This window comes from Notamacropus eugenii, chromosome 6 (assembly GCF_028372415.1).
Source record: "Notamacropus eugenii isolate mMacEug1 chromosome 6, mMacEug1.pri_v2, whole genome shotgun sequence".
Taxonomy (NCBI): domain Eukaryota; kingdom Metazoa; phylum Chordata; class Mammalia; order Diprotodontia; family Macropodidae; genus Notamacropus; species Notamacropus eugenii.
This window is the reverse complement of record NC_092877.1, coordinates 110,270,421-110,288,821: the sequence shown is the minus strand read 5'-3', so window position 1 is coordinate 110,288,821 and position 18,401 is coordinate 110,270,421.

The window sequence follows — 18,401 nt, the reverse complement described above, 5'->3', positions numbered from 1 at the left end:
AGAATAGAAGCAATGGGGGACAGGATAGGATGGAGGGAAATATAGTTAGTCCTACACAACATGACTATTATGGAAGTCATTTGTAAAACTACACAGATATGGCCTATATTGAATTGCTTGCCTTCCCAAATGGAATGGGTGGGGAGGGAGGGATGAAGAGAAGTTGGAACTCAAAGTTTTAGGAACAACTGTCAAGTACTGTTCTTTCTACTAAGAAATAAGAAATACAGGTAAAGGGGTATAGAAAGTTATCTGGCCCTACAGGACAAGAGAGAAGATGGGGCCAAGGGAAGGGAGGGATGATAGAAGAGAGAGCAGATTGGTTATGGGGCAGTTAGAATGCTTGGTGTTTTGGGGTGGGGGGAGGGGACAAATGGGGAGAAAATTTGGAACCCAAAATTTTGTGAAAATGAATGTTAAAAGTTAAATAAATTAAAAAAAAAAGGAAATAGATACAATCTCGTGTTATAACTTCAGTTGGAGACTTTCTAGTATAACAGAATTTGCCAAATTTTACACTCTGCTTCCATAGCCTTCAAGAACTTGTGGTCACACCCATGTCATTATAAGGAAGGACTTTGTAGAGGTCACATTGCATAAAATTGAAGTGAATCTAATTGTTTCATGACTTTCCCCAGTAACACTAACAATTTATGATAAGAAAACAGAAAAACCATTTATCCTCAGATAAAGATCAATCTAGTGGAAACATCAGGACGTCAGATCAAAAAGCCATTTTAGAATTCTAGTAAAAGTATCACTGAAATAGATGATCCAATTTTCCAAATCATTGAGGGGAACTAGATGAATTCAGAAAAGAGAAAACAGATTGAAGAACATAGAAAAGCTGGGTGAAGATCAGGATAAGGGGAAAGGGAAGGTTTAGAAATACAACAAGGTAGAAATTAAGGAAACTGTTTTCAGAAAAGCAAATCAGAAATCTCAAAATTTTGGAAAGAAATAGTTCTAAGTAATTATGTGATTTTAGACAAATTACTTCCATAACCTGGGTCTTAAATTCCTCACCTATAAAAGCAGGAGGTTGGAGGGGGCAAAGCCAAGATGATGGAGTAGAAAGACGCACTTACTCTAGTTCTCCTCCCATAGCCTATAAAATACCTGTAAAAAATGAAGCTAAACAAATTCCAGAGGAGCTGAAGCTACAAAATGACAGAATTAAAGAGATTTTTAGCCTAAGACAGCCTGAAAGGTGGACAGGAATCATACCCGTCTCAGAGGTGAGTGCAGCTCTCAGAGTGCAGCCCAGCCTTGGCCATGTGTCACGAGCAGACTGCAGGGGTGGAATACCCAGAAGCACCTGTGGTTCCCAGATTAGTCAACCCACAAATGCCAAAAATAGCTTCAAAGGTCAGTAAGGAAAGATTTTCACCTGAGGGAGAAGGGAACAAGGTCTGGCCCCAGTGGCCCCAGGGCAGAAGTAGTGTCTGCAACACAGCATCTATTTTAGGAGCACTCTGCCTAAAGCCCCTGGGAGAATCAAGCAGCTGATCTAGTTCTCAGTCCTGACTGGTGGCCCTGGTGTGATAAGGAGCACACTGGTGTGATAGAGCAGGAGGGAGTTGTAGAGAAGGAACCCAACTTGTAGATTCTGGGCAGAAAAGCTCTATCACACTGGTATTGGAGCAGAGCATAACCCAACCTTGGCTGTGCAGCATCAGCAGAAACAGAGCTGGAGCAGGCCTTGGGGGCAGGATACCTGGCAGCAGCAACAACTATGGTTCCCAGATTTTTCAACTCATAAATGCCAAAGACAGCATCAAAGATTATGGACAGAAAAGCTTGCAATATCTCCCAGACCAGAGCTCAGGCCAGGAGAGGAGTAAAGACCTCTCCCTTGATTCTGCCACCTTGGAGTAACTGAGAACTTACAGTTTCCCAGAGTATACCCTCCTCTTGACAAAAGACTCAAAAGTCAAGTAACTGGCTGCAAAAATGCCCATAAAAAGAAAAAAAATAAGACTATAGGAAGCTACTTTCTTGGCAAATGGGTATTTCTTGACATCCTTTTGGATGAGATAAAACAATGCTTCTCATAAGAGGAAAACGTAAAAGTCAAGGTTTCTGCATCCAAAATCTCCAAAATAAATATGCAGTGGTCTCATTCCATGGAAGAGATCAAAAAGGATTTTGAAAATCAAGTAAGAGAGGTGGAGGAAAAATTGGGAAGAGAAACAAGAGCAATGCAAAAAAATCATGAAAAGCGAGGCAACAGTTTGCTAAAGGACACCCCTAAAATGCTGAAAAAAATAACACCTTTACAAATAGGCTAACTCAACTGGCAAAAGAGGTCCAAAAAGCCAATGAGGAGAAGAATACTTTAAAAAGAAGAATTAGTCAAATGCGAAAAGAAGTTCAAAAGCTCACTGAAGGAAATAGTTCTTAATTAGAATGGAGCTGATGGAAGGTAATGACTTTATGAGAAACCAAGTTATTACAAAACAAAGCCAAAAGAATGAAAAAATAGAAGACAACATGGAATATCTCATTGGAAAAACAACTGACATGGAAAATAGATCCAGGAGAGACAAGTTAAGAATTATGGGACTATCTGTAAGCCATGATCAAATAAAAGAGCCTACACATGATTTTTCATGAAATTATCAAGAAAAACTGCTCTGATATTCTAGAACCAGATGGTAAAATAAATATTGAAAGAATCCACCAATCACCTCCTGAAAGAGATCTGAAAGGAGAACCTCCTAAGAATATTGTAGCCAAATTCCAGAGTTCCATGGTCAAGTAGAAACTATTGCAAGCAGCTAGAAAGAAACAATTTGAGTATTGTGGAAATACAATAAGGATAACACAAGGTCTAGAAGCTTCTACATTAAAAGATTGGAGAGCTTGGAATGTGATATTCCAGAAATCAAAGGAACTAGGATTAAAACCAAGAATCACAGACCCAGCAAAACTAAGTATAATGCTTTAGGGGAAAAAATTAGCATTCAGTGAAATAGAAAAATTTCATGCATACATGATGAAAAGACTGGAGCTGAATAGAAAATTTGACTTTCAAATACAAGAATCAAGAGAAGCATGAAAAGGTAAACAGGAAAGAGAAATCTTCAGGCACTTACTAAAGTTGAACTGTTTATATTCTTTCATAGAACGATAACATATGTACTTCTTGAAACTTTCCTCAGTATTTGGGTAGTTGAAAGAATTACACAGACACACACACACACACACACAGAGAACATAGAGTGAGTTGACTAGGAAGGGATCATATAAGAGGTGATAGAGGAATATATTAGAAGGTGAAAGAGAAAAATGTTATGGGGTAAATTATCTTTTATAAATGAGGCAAGAAAAAGCTTTTTCAATTGAGCAGAAAAGAAGAGAGGTGAGAGAGAAAAAGTGAAACTTACTCTCATCACATTTGGCTTAAGGAGGGAATAACATGCACACTCAATTTGCTATGAAAATCTATAGTACACTACCAGAAGGTAGGAGAGAAGGGGATATGTGGGGTGGGGGGATGATAGAAAGGAGGGCAAATGGAAGGAGGGAGTAATTAGAAGTAAACACTTGGGGAGGGACAAAGTTAAAATAGAGAATAGAATAAATGCGAGGCAAGATAGGATGCAGGGAAATATAGTTAGTCTTACCTAACATGACTATTATGGAAGTGTTTTGCAAAACTTTGCATATATAGCCGATATTGAATTACTTGCCTTCTCAGTGGAGATGGATGGGGAGGGAGGAAGGGAGAGAAGCTGGAACTCAAAGTTTTAGAAAAGAATGTTGAGAATTGTTTTTGCATGAAACTGGGAAATAAGAAATACAAGTAATAGGGTATAGACATCTATCATGCCCTACAAGAAAAAAGAGAAGATGGGAATAAGGAAAAGGAATAGTGTAATAGAAGGGAGGCCAGATTGGGGGAAGGGGTAATCAGAATGCCCAGCGTTTTGTGGTGGGGGGAGGGGAGAGATGGGAAAAAACTTTGGAAGTCAAAATTTTGTGGAAATGCATGTTGAAAACTAAAAATAAATAAATAAACATTAAAAAAAGGAGGAGGTTGGACTATATGACTCCTCAGGTCCCTTCTAGCTCTATATCAGTCCTCTGATTCTAAGAAATGCATAGAAAAAAGATTAGCCATAGGAGGTATAGAAATAATGAATATAATAGAGAGAGCAAAGTCACTGCTGATAAAATCACAGCATTCTCATCTTCATAGGACCGGAAATAAAAGGCCACAGAAAAGTTTTGCTTACTTGTTCATTGGTAATTGGAAAGCCATACACAAATCTAATTTTACAAATCAAGTGCACTTGCCCCTAGGAAACATGGCTTTTTAAAGCAAACCAGGTTAAATTATATTATAATTTCAGAATCACTACAAGAGAGAAAAATAGAAAATTAATGTGTTGAGTTCTTATTTATAACAATCATATTTGTGTGCATGTGTGTATGTGTGTATGTGAATGTGTCAGTGAACTTAAATAGCTATCTCTAATTTATCAGGTTACCTGGATAAGCTATTCCTCAAAGGAATAATATTGCTTAACTTCCTTCCCCCCTAGATTTCAAAAACGCATTAGATACCACCTTGATAACGTTCAGTATAAAACGATGCTTTGATTCCTTTATCAGACCAGGAAATTCAGTATTATGAGTTTTTCCAAATTTCCATAGATATTCATCAGAATGAAATCTTGGATGCTAAATTAAAAGAACATTTCACCTCTTTCACTTCTTCTAATCTAAGAGTACCCAAGTTCCCATACCTATCTAATATTATTCTTTAGGAATATGAGTGTAGCATAAAAGCCCACTCTGTCCAATTCTCCCTATTTTACTTATTATCACCTTAGGTAATAGTCAAAGGAGAATCCCCATAATTCCATATGTTATAAAGCCCAAATTAAATGGGAATAAATGCATAAGTGTGAAAGTAGTGATCCAAATTAATAAAATTTCTGAATTATAGCATTTGGTTTATTCAATTTTAAGAAAATCATGCAGCCAAATTCTTGTAAATTTGTGCAGCAATCTAACCAAGAATTGCTTATTATAGGACTTTTGGGTACTTGCCTAAATTAATTGGTAATATTAATTTGTAATGAATATATTTCTTATTTACATGCAAATTAATTCTACTAAGGTACTTGAAAACAATTATTATTCCTTAGTAATTTAAATGGCATCTCCTTCCTGAAAGAAAAAATCATGACTTCATTTATGCTATTAATTTACAATATTAAAATGGTTTAAGCCATAAAGTAGTTAAAATATAGAGGAAAGAGTACTAGACTGACATTTAGAAGACTTACGTATGCTACTTTATCAGTTTGTGACCTGCAAGGACATTTAACAAATATAACCTCTTATATTGTCTTATGCCTGTGAATCATGATTTACCACAGTTTCTGAAGAACTTAAAATAAACATTACTTAGAGGGTTGTGGAGAAGACCATGATGAGTGTAAGCAGGTTGTAATATCTAGGAAATAAGTATGTTTGGTAGAAAAAATTGAGTAGAGATTGTTCTGACAGATAAAACTGAAAAGGAAAATAGACTCTGCAAAATAACTGGTACACAGCTCCATTGGTAAACTTGGCATTTCAGAAGAAAAAGACAAAAGTCTATGGCATGGTAGAAAGGCCACTGTGTCAAATTTTGGGGAATAAGAGACTGGAAAATATGGAGAATTAAGAAGCTGCTTAGTGCAACTCTCTCCTTACAATTCCAATAAAGATATTGGAAAAAAACAGCTTGAAGATCTCTAAAGGCAGTGAAAAAGGACAGAGGGTCATGTTTTCTAACATGACAGCATCAAGAGATGAGACAGAGGCATTCTGGTGCTGTAAAGGGAATCTGATCAGGAAGAGGTCTCCTAGTAATACATCTTTGGTTTGGTCTAGGACTTTCTCCAAGTCAAGAATCAGGGTTCTAAATCCAGTATGTGGGGGTCTGAGTTTATGTACCATCCAAGGAGCTAGTATATGAGCCAACTTGCAGTAGTGTTTTCTGACCTCGGAGAAAGTGTTTTCTGACATGAAATAATAACAGTTATCTTGAGTAGGGCTTGAGGTTTGGAAAGTAAGGCTGGAAAATCAACAACCAAAAAACAAATGTAACAAAGAACTATTGTGGAGCCAAGTGGCCCCAAGACACATATCCAGAAGAGAATGACTCTCTGATATCCGTAAGTGAAGCTTGATAGCTTGGACATAAGAACAAGTGCAATTATTCTGAAAAAAATGAAGCATTAAAAAAAGTCAAATTAAATGAAATGTGGTTTCTTGAATTAGAAAAGAAATGTAAGTGCTAAAGGAGAGACTTGGCACTAGAATAAACAGTTTTGTATGAGATACAACCTTCATCCAAATAACAAACTTCATTAAAATTCAAATATAATTTTGATGACAATAATATTGACAAGGTCAATAATTTCACTAGATAACATAACATGTTAAAGCAAAAAAGACTTTAAAAAGATGAAAATTTTTATATAAAAATCCAACTGACTTGAAAAACAAGTAAAGAAGAAAAAAAATCGAATGATCACTAGATTGCCTGAATGCCTTTACCAAAACTATCAGCCTATATGTAATATTTCAAGAAATCATAAATGAAATCTGCCCAAGTCTATTGTTTCTAAAGGATGGAGCAAAAACAAACATGAAAGTGCATTGGTCACAATTTAAAAGAAACTCCAAAATGCAAACTGCTAGAAATATCATAGCTAGAATCTTGAGATTCAATGTCAAAGAGGGGGAAAATCCACAGAACAGAGAAGCTACAGTCAGTATCACACAAGATTTGGCAGCTAGAATTACAAAGGAGCTAAGAGTTTAGTATTTCAAAGGCAAAGTATAAAGGTTTACCAATATGTATAGTTATTCAGTAAAATAGATTATAAATCTATAGAGGGTAGAGAGGAGGAATGTTGCTTTAATGAAATAAATGACCTCCAAGCATTCTTTAAGATAAGATTGCAGCTAAATAGAAATACTGAAGTGTTGTATTAACAATTCAACATTAAGGTATCAAAAGAAACATGAAATGTTTACTTTTTAACTGCGAAGAACAATCAAGCGTCCCCTCAGAACCTTAACGATATCAGTTATCATATCATAGAGCAGAGATGGCAAACGTCCATCCTTGAGGCCACATGTGGTCCTCTAGGTCCTCAAGTGTGGCACTTTGACTGAATTCAAACTTCTCAGTTCTGAGGCCTTGAGGACAGGGGTTCCCCACCCCTATCAAAGAAGCACTTAAATAATACAAAAGATCTTGGGGTAGTTTTGTTGTGATTTGGTTATCTTGAAGAAAAAAAAAACAATTGGGGGAAAAGAAGGCATGATCACAAGAAAAGCAGCCTTCACTTCAACTTTACTTTCATTTAAATTAAACAAAGGAAAATAGAGCAGATACATATCAACATGCAAAAAAAAATCCTGTAGAAATACTTTCAACTCAATAGATTAAGAGCTGTCAAGTGCCTTAAAGGTACTTTATCACCATCAATTTACAGAGAAAAATAGCATAGAGAAAATGTAAAGTAAAAAAATGGAGCATCAGTCAGAAATCTTTAAGATGGGAAGCATAAGATTGGGAAGATACTGTAAAAGGAGAAAAGAAAGAGAAGAGAAGAAAAAAAAGTAAAAATAGAAGGCAAAAGGAATCTGTATTATATAAGCCAGTAAGTTTGATTGACTCCTGTCAAAATTCTAGAGATATTAAAGAAATAATTAGTTAACACCCAAGAAAATGAGTTGTGATCAGAAAGAGCCAGGCTACTGTGACTTCATCAACATGAAGTTATGCTATGTACGCCTTATTTTTTATGAGATTATGAGATTGCCAGACAAGGTGGAAGCTGTAGATTTAGAGATGTTAGTAAAACATTTAACAAAAAAAAATATCTTTCATTTGCAGCAGTTAAATGGCTGGGATAGAGCTAGCATAATGGATCATAACAATATCTTGAAAAACTGAACATTGGACCGAATTCACAATGATGTAATTGTGATGCACATAATGTCTTCTCCTTACATAAAAAAAAAAAAAAACAACTTACAAAGTACAGAATTAGGGAGGAGGGCTGAGATTAGAGGGGAATTTATCTAAAAAATGATCTGGGAAACTGGCGTATTATAAGTTCTTAATAAAGCAACAATAAAATTTCAAATAAAAAAACACTAGCATTCCCAGTTTTCTTGTTTTAAATAAAAAGGTGAAATGTCAAAGAAAAAGGAGGAAATAGACGATTGTTCTCTGCCTAAGTTGTATCAAACTTGCAAAATTTTGTTCACACTGGGTGCCATGATTTATGAAGAACATTAATAAACTAGAGGACATCCAGAATGGAATAGTCAGGAAAATGAAGGACTTCAAGTTAAAATCATTCAGAAATCATTTGAAGAAATGGGTATAGTCTAAACAGGAGAACATTACCAGCATTTGAAGGACTGCTCCAAACAGACAGAATAAGACTTGTTTCCTTTATCTGTTTAGTCCCAATGGAGACAATTAGGAGTAAAATAAATGGCAAAAATATGAATACGGGCAAAAGAATGTTTGAGGAAAAGTTGCTATCAATGAGAGCAATAAATCTGAAAAAAAAAATTAGGCTTAGGCAGATCCCCTAATTCAAGTATTTAAGCAATGAATAAATGACCATTCATTGGGCATGTTGTGGAGGAACTTTTTTTGAAATATGTGTAAGACTAGATGGCTTCTGAGGTCCCTTGCAACACTCATATTCTGGCCTTCTGTGACCCAGTGATGCATTTCACTCTAATTTCAATCAACAAAGCTTGCAAAGAAAGCCAGCTAAAGTAGTCTACACAATAGAGTAGAACTCCTGGCACATAATAGGTCCTCAATATGTATTTGGTGAATGAAGAAAAGAAGGATAGAAGAAATTATTTCAGAGATCCTAATGCTCCCATCTTTTTCCTCCATTTCTCCTCTGCCAGCAAACCTTTCCAACCTCTTAGAGATATATGAAATTCCTTTAACATATTAAACGGCCCTCTATGCCTCAATTAGCCACAAAACACTTAAAATGCAAATTTTCTTTGCACACTTTAGTGCAGATAAATTTTATTTAAGATGGCAATCAACTGACAAAGGCAAATAAATAATAATCTAGCTTCTCCCATGTTAAAGAGAAGCATGAGGCCAGAGCAAATATGTTCTATATAATTCTTTTGTCTGTATCTTGTGATTTAAGGTGAGTCAAGACCCTTCCAAAACTCAGTTTCCTTATGTGTAAAACAAGGATCCTGAAAGAGAATATCTCAAAGGTGACTTCCAGTTACAACAGTTTTGGTATTATGAAAAAAAGCAAGATGGCTTTGAGTCCCTGGAGTGAAGGTGTGATTAACACCAAAGTAGTGAAAGAATAGGGATAGAGCATGAATTTGTATTCAGCAGGGCTGATGTAAAAAACAGTTGCTCACAGAGGTAGAGTTGCTTACTCAGCAATGCGCACACCTAGGCATCTCTCCCTCAAATTATTTACGAAGGTTTTGTTTGTCTATTTGTTTAAAAATAGCTAATTTTATTCCAAAAGTTAATCTAGGTATCTCAGGACATACTTTTCTGCCTTAGTAAGCAGAGTATATTTGGATTTACCAACACATTCATGAATTATCTAATTCAGATAGGGGAATCAGTCTTTGATTCTGTTATAACTTCCTCAATAGTTACAATGTTCTAACTTATTTATTTGGTCACCCAGCTTTCTTAATTTAGATGAACTCATTCTCAGAGAGACACAAGGGCCTTATCTGGATACACATTCAAATTCTGTCTGCTTAGTAACACTGATCAAAGTTTACACATTACTGCTAGGTCCTTTAGGTCCTATACAATAATAAGCATAAAAGCTGGGTTTAGTGGAAGCAGACATCCTGAAAAATTTTAGCATTACTGATGGCTCAGGAACAGGGCTGCAGATGTAAACTTGTATTAGTCATCTAGACTAAACCATTTACATGAAGAAACTCAGGAATAAAGCCTGACTTGCCCATGTAATTCTACCACATAGGAAGTGCATGGTAGAGTCACAATATGAATTTGAATTTTCTTGACTTTGAACACAGGAGATTCTTTTCAATACACTTGCTACCTAATTTAATAAGTGTGCTATGCATAAAATGATATCTTGACACACAATCTAAAGATGAAAATCTACCTATGCCTACACTGAATTTGTGATTTTCATAGTTCAATCCTTGCTCAGACTATGTATGTAACCCCTGATATCATTACAGTTGCTATGATCTTCCTTAGCCACCACTCTCGCTATTTTCATTTAATTTTTCATTCTTGGATTTTGGTGACTTTTACATTCCTTTTGCACTTACGACAGTTTAAAAGTTCTAATGTTTGCAAAAACAATTACTTCACAATAACCTTGGAAGGAAGCACATATATTCTTTCCTCATTTTACAAAGGAAGAAAAAATAAGTGTCAGAGAGTTTAATTGACTTTTTTGATTCATTTAATATCTCTCAGCCTCAGTTTCCACATCTAAAAATGAAAATAGTAAAAGCATCTCTCACCTATGGTTAATGTAAATATCAAATAAAGTAATATCTGTAAACTATTTTACAAAATTTAAAAGGCTATGGAAATGCTGGATTTTATTAGTAGATGTGTTATTATTAATACTAATAGTAATTGATTTGAACCTTTACCCTTCTTCTTTGCTATATTCTCTTTAAACCAAAGTATGCTTTTTATTTTAGCTGCCATCTTATAGTTTTAGGTGAAAGACTATATTAAATGATTTCTAAGTTCTGAGTACTGTTAATGCTTGTCTTTCACACTTAGCAGTCTTTGTAAACATTTTGGTCCTATAATAAAAACATTCTGGTCACTTAATTGAATCATAATCCATTTTCCACTACATTTGCATCTTTAGCTTTCAGTAAAGATGTTAAGCACCCTGTGTTACTATCAGCATGGGGAACGTCAGTCATCAAAGCAGTAAGTAATTGAGGTGCTGCTTTGTTTTCCATTGCATCCAACTACATTTGCAGCATAATAAGTGCCAAAATAATGTTTTCATCATGAAAAATAATAACTATAGTTGCTGATGAAGGCTTCATTGACTTTATCAAATTTTTATTATAATCAGATCAGCAAATATGTGTGTGATTTCTAATGGTAATCACATGATTTGTCCATATGCCTACTTAAAACCAACTCTCAAATAACCTGAAGTTAATCAAAAGACTGTCCTTAAAGAATGAGAAATAAATTGGAATAAAACTTGTTTGTGCAAACTTTTATTATTATCTTTAATTTGAGTCATGAAATAAATGTCTATATAGATACATAAAAATGTTGCAGAAATATATATTTTTTCTTATGTCTTCTTGTATTTTATCTGCTATAATTAGGGCAGCATTGTGCCAGGGTTCACTATCAAATAAAGAACATGAGAGACCTCTAATGGAACAACACAGGTAAAAATACAAAGGAATTATATCTTACCTTGTGCTATCTTTTAATATTATTTAAAGAAAAATAAGCAAAAGTATCCAACTCCGTATCTATAGCAGACAATCATTCTATTTCCTGTAGACCTAAAGTAGTATATTATCCGATTCTGCTGTTAGTTTAGGTCAAAGTCAAGCCACCTCCACTCAGGGGAGCTTATATTAAGAAAAAGAAATTGTGCAAAAATCTAGAAAGGTGGATATCATGATTATTGAGAAAGACTAGTCCTTAGCAAATTAATAATTGGGGGGGGGGACTTTCATCCTGTTATAAACTAACCTCTACTCATGTCCTATCTCAATGCCATGGTGAAGCACAAACTCTGATACTTCTTGCTAAGATGAAAAGACTTTCAATATAGACTTTGTGACTGACTGCACAATTATCGTGCAAAAATCTGTCTTGCAAAGTTTAGAAATGCATGGTACCAGGCTGGCTGCAGCATGTGAGTTCATCAGATGCAGTACCTCCTAAGGATTGCATACTAAGAGAAATATGTAGCTGTGATATCAGTCATTAGAAGAAATATATACACTGACGAAATCATGTATTCTTGAAATACTGGAAATTCCAAATATAATGCTGATTAGCTATGCTTTGAGGGAATCAGAAATGGCTTTATCCTAAAATGCTTTTGTGGTACAGTTCTTGTTCTTCCTATGTAATCCAAATAAATAAAAGAAAATTGAAAAAAGAAAATTGTATGCAATAAGGTACAGTATCAGTTATAGTGCTGGACCTAACCTCAGGTACACTTGAGTTCAAATCCAATCTCAAATCCTAGATATGTGAACCTGGGAAAGTTATTTAACATATGCCTTCCTGATTCCTCCTTTTTAAAAATAAAGATACTAATAACACCGACCTCCAAGGGTAGTTGTGAGACTACAATAAGATAATATTTCTGGAGATCTTTGAAAACCTTAAAGAATTGCCTGAAGGCTAACTATTAAATAAGGAATTGTTACAATAGCCTAAGAATGAATGAATTTCAGCTCTACCAGAAAGTGTAACTAATCTCAATTCTGATCAAGCTATGACTCTGAAAAGGCAATCAAGAAGTAAAATCATGAGGAAGTTTGAATGAACATATTCTTGAACAGCAAAGATGACAAATTATCCTTTAGTTCTACTGAATCAGTCATATCTGAATGATTCCTGGGAATCTTTTGCTGACCAATCATGACCATCTTTATCTCCAGTTGCTCGGAAGAATGCATGGTTATCCACCATGATAAAGAGATTGCCGCAGTAATCAGTCAATATATCACATCCAAATTAAACTTATATTTCTGTTCTTAATAATCTTTTACATATGTTGTGATTAACTTACTCAGTATATTTTATCATTAGTATTAATTCATCTCAGTCTATCTTTCTGTTCATTTATCATGATACCCCAATCCTCAGTGAACATCTCCTGAAAGCTGTAGAGGTGAGATAACTAGCAGTATTCTGCAAGACAAGCCCTTTCTTCTGTATAAACCTATGCCTCAATCAGAACCCAGATATAATAATTGTAGATTAATGATTAAATTATTACTACTATTTTCAAATCCATCTAGAGAACATATCTGAATGGTCCAGGAGACAACGTACAGATTTAGCATATTTACAAATAATCATTAACCTTACTTCCTACTCCAATAATTCAGGGTCCAAAAGCACACCTTCCCAAGCTCCATGGCTTAAGTGATCTCCTGTTCTTCAATCTTTAAAAAGAAAAGGCATTTCCTAGCTTAACATAAAAGCACAGAGAGTTTCCTTTAGGCAAAGCTTACATAACCTCAACTTCTGATGGATGAATCAGAAAGCTGAATAAGATCAGTTTTCATAATTCATTCATTTTCAAATGCAAGTTTTATGGAATGACCTAAAAGTGCAGAAATACAGACTAACTCTATGAGATATAACTACTTGTGTAAAAGCTACAATTATCATTATATTTCCTTTCAAAAATACATGATTGTAAAACACTTAGTCCAATTCTTTTTCTGGACATGAGCTCATTTTCCTGGTGCTCTCGATAGTCAACTACCTCCTGTGTAGTAAATAAGATATGGGTATTCTACATTTGCAGAAGGTAACTTTCACACTCTGCCAAGCCAGCCTCCTATGTGCTCATATCCAGTTGTGAAATGTAGATACAGAAGGAAACAGAATTTATCATTTCTAGTCTGTTTCCTCAGTTTTAAGTTGTATACATTGCCTCTAACAACAGAGGCCTTAGCTCCATGATCCCTTTCTGACAATACTCAAACCTTCCCATTCCAAATATAACAATTCTGACAAATATTGAACAAACTTACAAAAAAAGAAAGAAAAAGGGAAAATGGAGAAAAGAAAATGACCAAAAATGAAAGATAAAATAAACCCTTCATTTTTCACCCTGTCAGTTTTCACAAACCAGCTGCTCAAGCAAAACTGAGAGAAATACACAGCAGATGTTGCTACAAATCTTGTTACAGATGTACATTATAAACAACTTCTTTAAAAAATTTCTTGTCATTAGTTTTAAAATCCCTCTGGCATGAGCAATAAGTGTAATTATGGCACAATATAGTGCATTTCATCTTTAATGCTGAATAAATGCAATTACTTCTTAATCCAATTCCTAACTGACCCCCCAGTGAAGTATTATCTTTCTTGTTCCTAGTGGTGGTTTACAGTCATTTTCCATTCACAACTGGCCTGCTGCTGTTCAGTGTCAATGATCCCCAAATGTTTTTTGTTTTTTTTTTTGGTTTCATGATGATTCTCCATAGTGATGAAGCTGTAAGAAGTTTAAATATCTGAGTACTGAGAATTACTCATGCATGTAGATTTATCTAATTACTGAAATTGAAAAACTAAATAGAAAGTCATTCAATTTCATATGAAATAGCTTCAATGTATTACTGTCTGAAATAAAGGGAAGATAGCATAGAGGGGGAAATGTGACATTTGGAGTTATGAATCTGAGTTATAAAAACAGAATTTGCTAGTTAGCAGCCTTTCCCCATTATTTTCATACCTCTTCTGTGTGTATCTTCTATATATTTTTATCTGTGTCTACATCTACATATGTTGTCTTTCCTATTAGATGCAATCCTCTGAGATCAGGCTCTTTTCCTACTTTTTTATTCTTTGTTATTTATCCCTAAGGCTTAGCAGAGTACTTAACATAGGATGAGTGCTTTATAAATGCTTGCTAACAGGCTGCCATAAGTTCATAGGATTTAAAGGTCACCTGATCCAATCTCCTCATTTAGAATTGCAATCAATCAGAATAAGTGACTTGCTTAAAAATCTATGAACTAACTATTGAAAACATGTTAGATGAATATTCTTTATATTTATTCATTTTGATAAAAACCTGGTTCTTTCCTGAGAACCCCACAGCATATCTGCTGCAATCCTCTCCACTGATGAACACTGCTTTCTCCCACTCTTTTGATTCACTGGACCAGGAGGCAGAATAGATGAATTATTTTTTCTCCATGATTTTATTTTCTACTTCATCTCCTTCTATCATCCTTAGGGAGTCCAATATTCATATTAATGATCACACTGACAACTTGACCTTAGAAACTCTTGAATTCCTTAATGGCAAAATGACAATTTTGGCAATGGCAAATGGCAAATTTTGGCAATGGCAAAAATTCCTTTTACTACACTATTTCAGCCACATATCTACATGATAGCAACTTAGATTACATTATCCTTTAGATTTTCCTGGTTTCAATGCTCTATAACTTAAAAATTTCATTCTCACCTTATCTTCTCACTTCTCTGCTTCATAGTACTATAGACTTACTCCTTACTTAGTCTTAATCTTCAATCCCATGATTAATTCCTCTTCTCTAAGTTCATTATCTTCACTCTGGCTTCACTTGCCTCCTACCTTTGATTCTAACTGAAAGTCTACAGAACTATTCTGCTGACCTCATTGTGGTATGCCTGTTAAACCTGGACAGTGTACTAGTGTCACAAGAAAACTGAATCACTTCTATTTGAATTGTCTTAGGAAGATTCTGAAGATCAGCTGGCAGGATAAGGTACTAGTCACTGAGCTCCTCACTCGAAGTAGCATTCACACTGTCCTTCAGAGAGCACAACTCTGACAGGCTGGCCGTGTTGTTTGAATGAAAATTGTATGCTTGCCAAAAAGACTATTTTATGGAGAACTCACACAGGTTAAGTGTTCATACGGTGGTCAGAAGAAGTAATACAAGGACACACTCAATGTTTCACTTAATAGCTTTAGAATTGATTGCATGACTTGGGAGACTGACATAGAACAGAAAGGGTGCTGCTCTCTATGAGCAAAGCAAAATTGAAACAGTTCAAAAGAAATGCAGTATGCACAAAATTAGAGTATCCACCCCAAATCTTCATGTAGACTATCTGTGTCAAACATGTGGTAGAGCATTCTAAGCTTGTATTTTTCTGATCAGCCACAGTTGGAAACACTGAAATTTGACTCTAGCATAGTGATGTCATGTGGGTCCTCTTGGGGAAAGGACAACAACTTTTGAACCTATGCTTTGCCACTTTAATGCTTCATTAACTATTAGCCAAGAGTTCCTTACTCCCACTATTTTTCCAGCCTATAAATCGCATTTTTCTATGTGATCAATCAGTATTATTTTTTTTTCCTCTTCTAACTCTAGGGCTGCTAAGCATCACTTACCAAGTTAATGAAATCAAGCTGATTTCCAATAATACAAATTCACGGGGCACACTTTCTACCAAGCTTTTGGACTACTCTACCCTTATTATCTGTTTCATTCTGCTAATTATTTAAACTTGTTTTCCTTTACTCTCACACCAAATTTTACCCCTTCCCCTATTCATATATATTAAGGCTAAAGGCCTTATGCTCTACTTGATTTAGGATACAGAGGCATCTCTCATACCTTTAGTTCCATTACTCTATTTCACAAAACCTCTCAGCATTACCTCCCTCTCTTTTATCTTTACAAATACAGAGGAAGAAATCTCCCTGCTGAGGCAGAGGGACAGTTGAAAGTATAAATTGTGACTTATTATTCCACTTGAATTTTGAATCCTACTCCCCTCCTAATTCCTCCAGCAGTCTCTGCCCCATCACCCAATTGCCAAACATTTCAAGTTTTGCCTTAACCCTGGCCTCCTTTCCATCATTCTTAAAACATGTTGATTCATTCATAATACATTTTAAATATCTTCCTATTATTCTTGTAGCCAATTCAGCTATAGCTTAAATTGCCTCTTCAGTCTCACTCTTTAGTTGTTTGAAGAAGTTATCTATGATTTTTTTTTGCCTTCTAAAATTCCTTGCAGCTGAATTTAAACTCATTTTGGTGAGGCTGAAATTATATTTCTGCTCCCACCATTATGTTGCATCTTTTTTTCACAAAAATCACCAGTGTCTGCATAGAGCAGAGTAAATACGGGAACTTGCCTACACTTTCCTTGGTTGTCCTCTAGACTACTTTAAAACAATCTCTCAAAATGAATTTTGGAGTAGCAGGAACTAAAAAAGGAAGGGATAAAAGAATTTTCCAGCCCAAGACAGCTTAGAAGATCAGCAGGAAAATTCTACCTCATTGAGGTGAGTGGATCTCAGTCCAGACGAGGGTGTGCCAAGTACAGACCAGGCCCCAGGAAACAATCGGTAAGTCTTGGAGGCAACTTAATGAGCATCTGTAATCTCTAGAACTTTTATATCACAGATTATAAGGGAATCAGACAACTGGGAAGAAGGAGGTTAGAAGGACTCTGCTGACACTGGGTATGGGACTCTGTTGAATTGCCCATGCATAGCTCTGGATCCAAGTCTGAAGGTGAGGGGGAAAGTACTAGCACCCTAGAGCATGAAACCTTAGGAATACAAGGGCATAAGTCACAGTTCTAGGGAAGAAAAAATATCTTTTGGTCACTCACAGAGCAGAACACAGGCCAACAGAGCAGTGATGACATGTCTCCTTATATTATAGCACCTTGGAAGAACCAAAAACTTACAGGTTAGGAAAACTAGCTCTAAAAAGAGCAATATGAAGGATTTAAAGCTGTGGACAGTGTCCCTTCCACCACCGAAGAAGAACTGCTTTTAAGATAAAGAAAAAAAATAAGGTGGAAAAAATGAGCAAACAATAAAAAAGAAAAAGGATGAACATGGAAAGTTACCATGGTGACAGTGAAAATAAAACACAAACTCAAAAGAAGACTAAAGTCCAAAGACTCAAAGAAAAATGTGAATTGGTTTCATCACCCTCCCCCAAACAAATCCTGGAAGAGCTCAAAAGTATTTAGAAAATCAAATAATACTGAAGAGGAAAATTTGGTAAAAGAAATGAGAATGATGCAAGAAAATCATTAAAAAATGGTCAACAGTTTGGTAAAGAAAGTCTCAAATTACTAAAGAAAATAACACCTTAAAAATAGTCCTAGTGTTAAAGGAACACAAAAATATACTGAAACAAAGTATCCTTAAATATCAAAACTGGACAAATGGAAAAGTAACCACAAAATCTCACTGTAGAAAAAAACATTCCTTAAAAAACAGAATTGAATAAGTGGAAACTAATGACACCTTGAAACATCAAGAAACAATAAAACAATTATAAGGTGATATATTAAAATAAAGAAAATTTAAGTGGTGATAAAGAGGAATATCTATGATGAGATGATGAGATGTTATCTAAAAAAATAAAATGAAGTGGTAACAAAAAAAAGGATTCAATGAGAGAAGGGGAGAAAGGAAGAGGTAGAATGAGCTAAATTATCTCATATGAGAGAGGAACAAAAAACTTTTTACAATGGAGGCTGATGGACAATGTATGAACCTCACTCTTTCCAGAACTGGCTCAAAGAGGGAGTAACAGATATAGAAATTTGTCTTACCCTACATGAGAGTAGGAAGGGAAGGAGACAAGGGGCAAGAAGC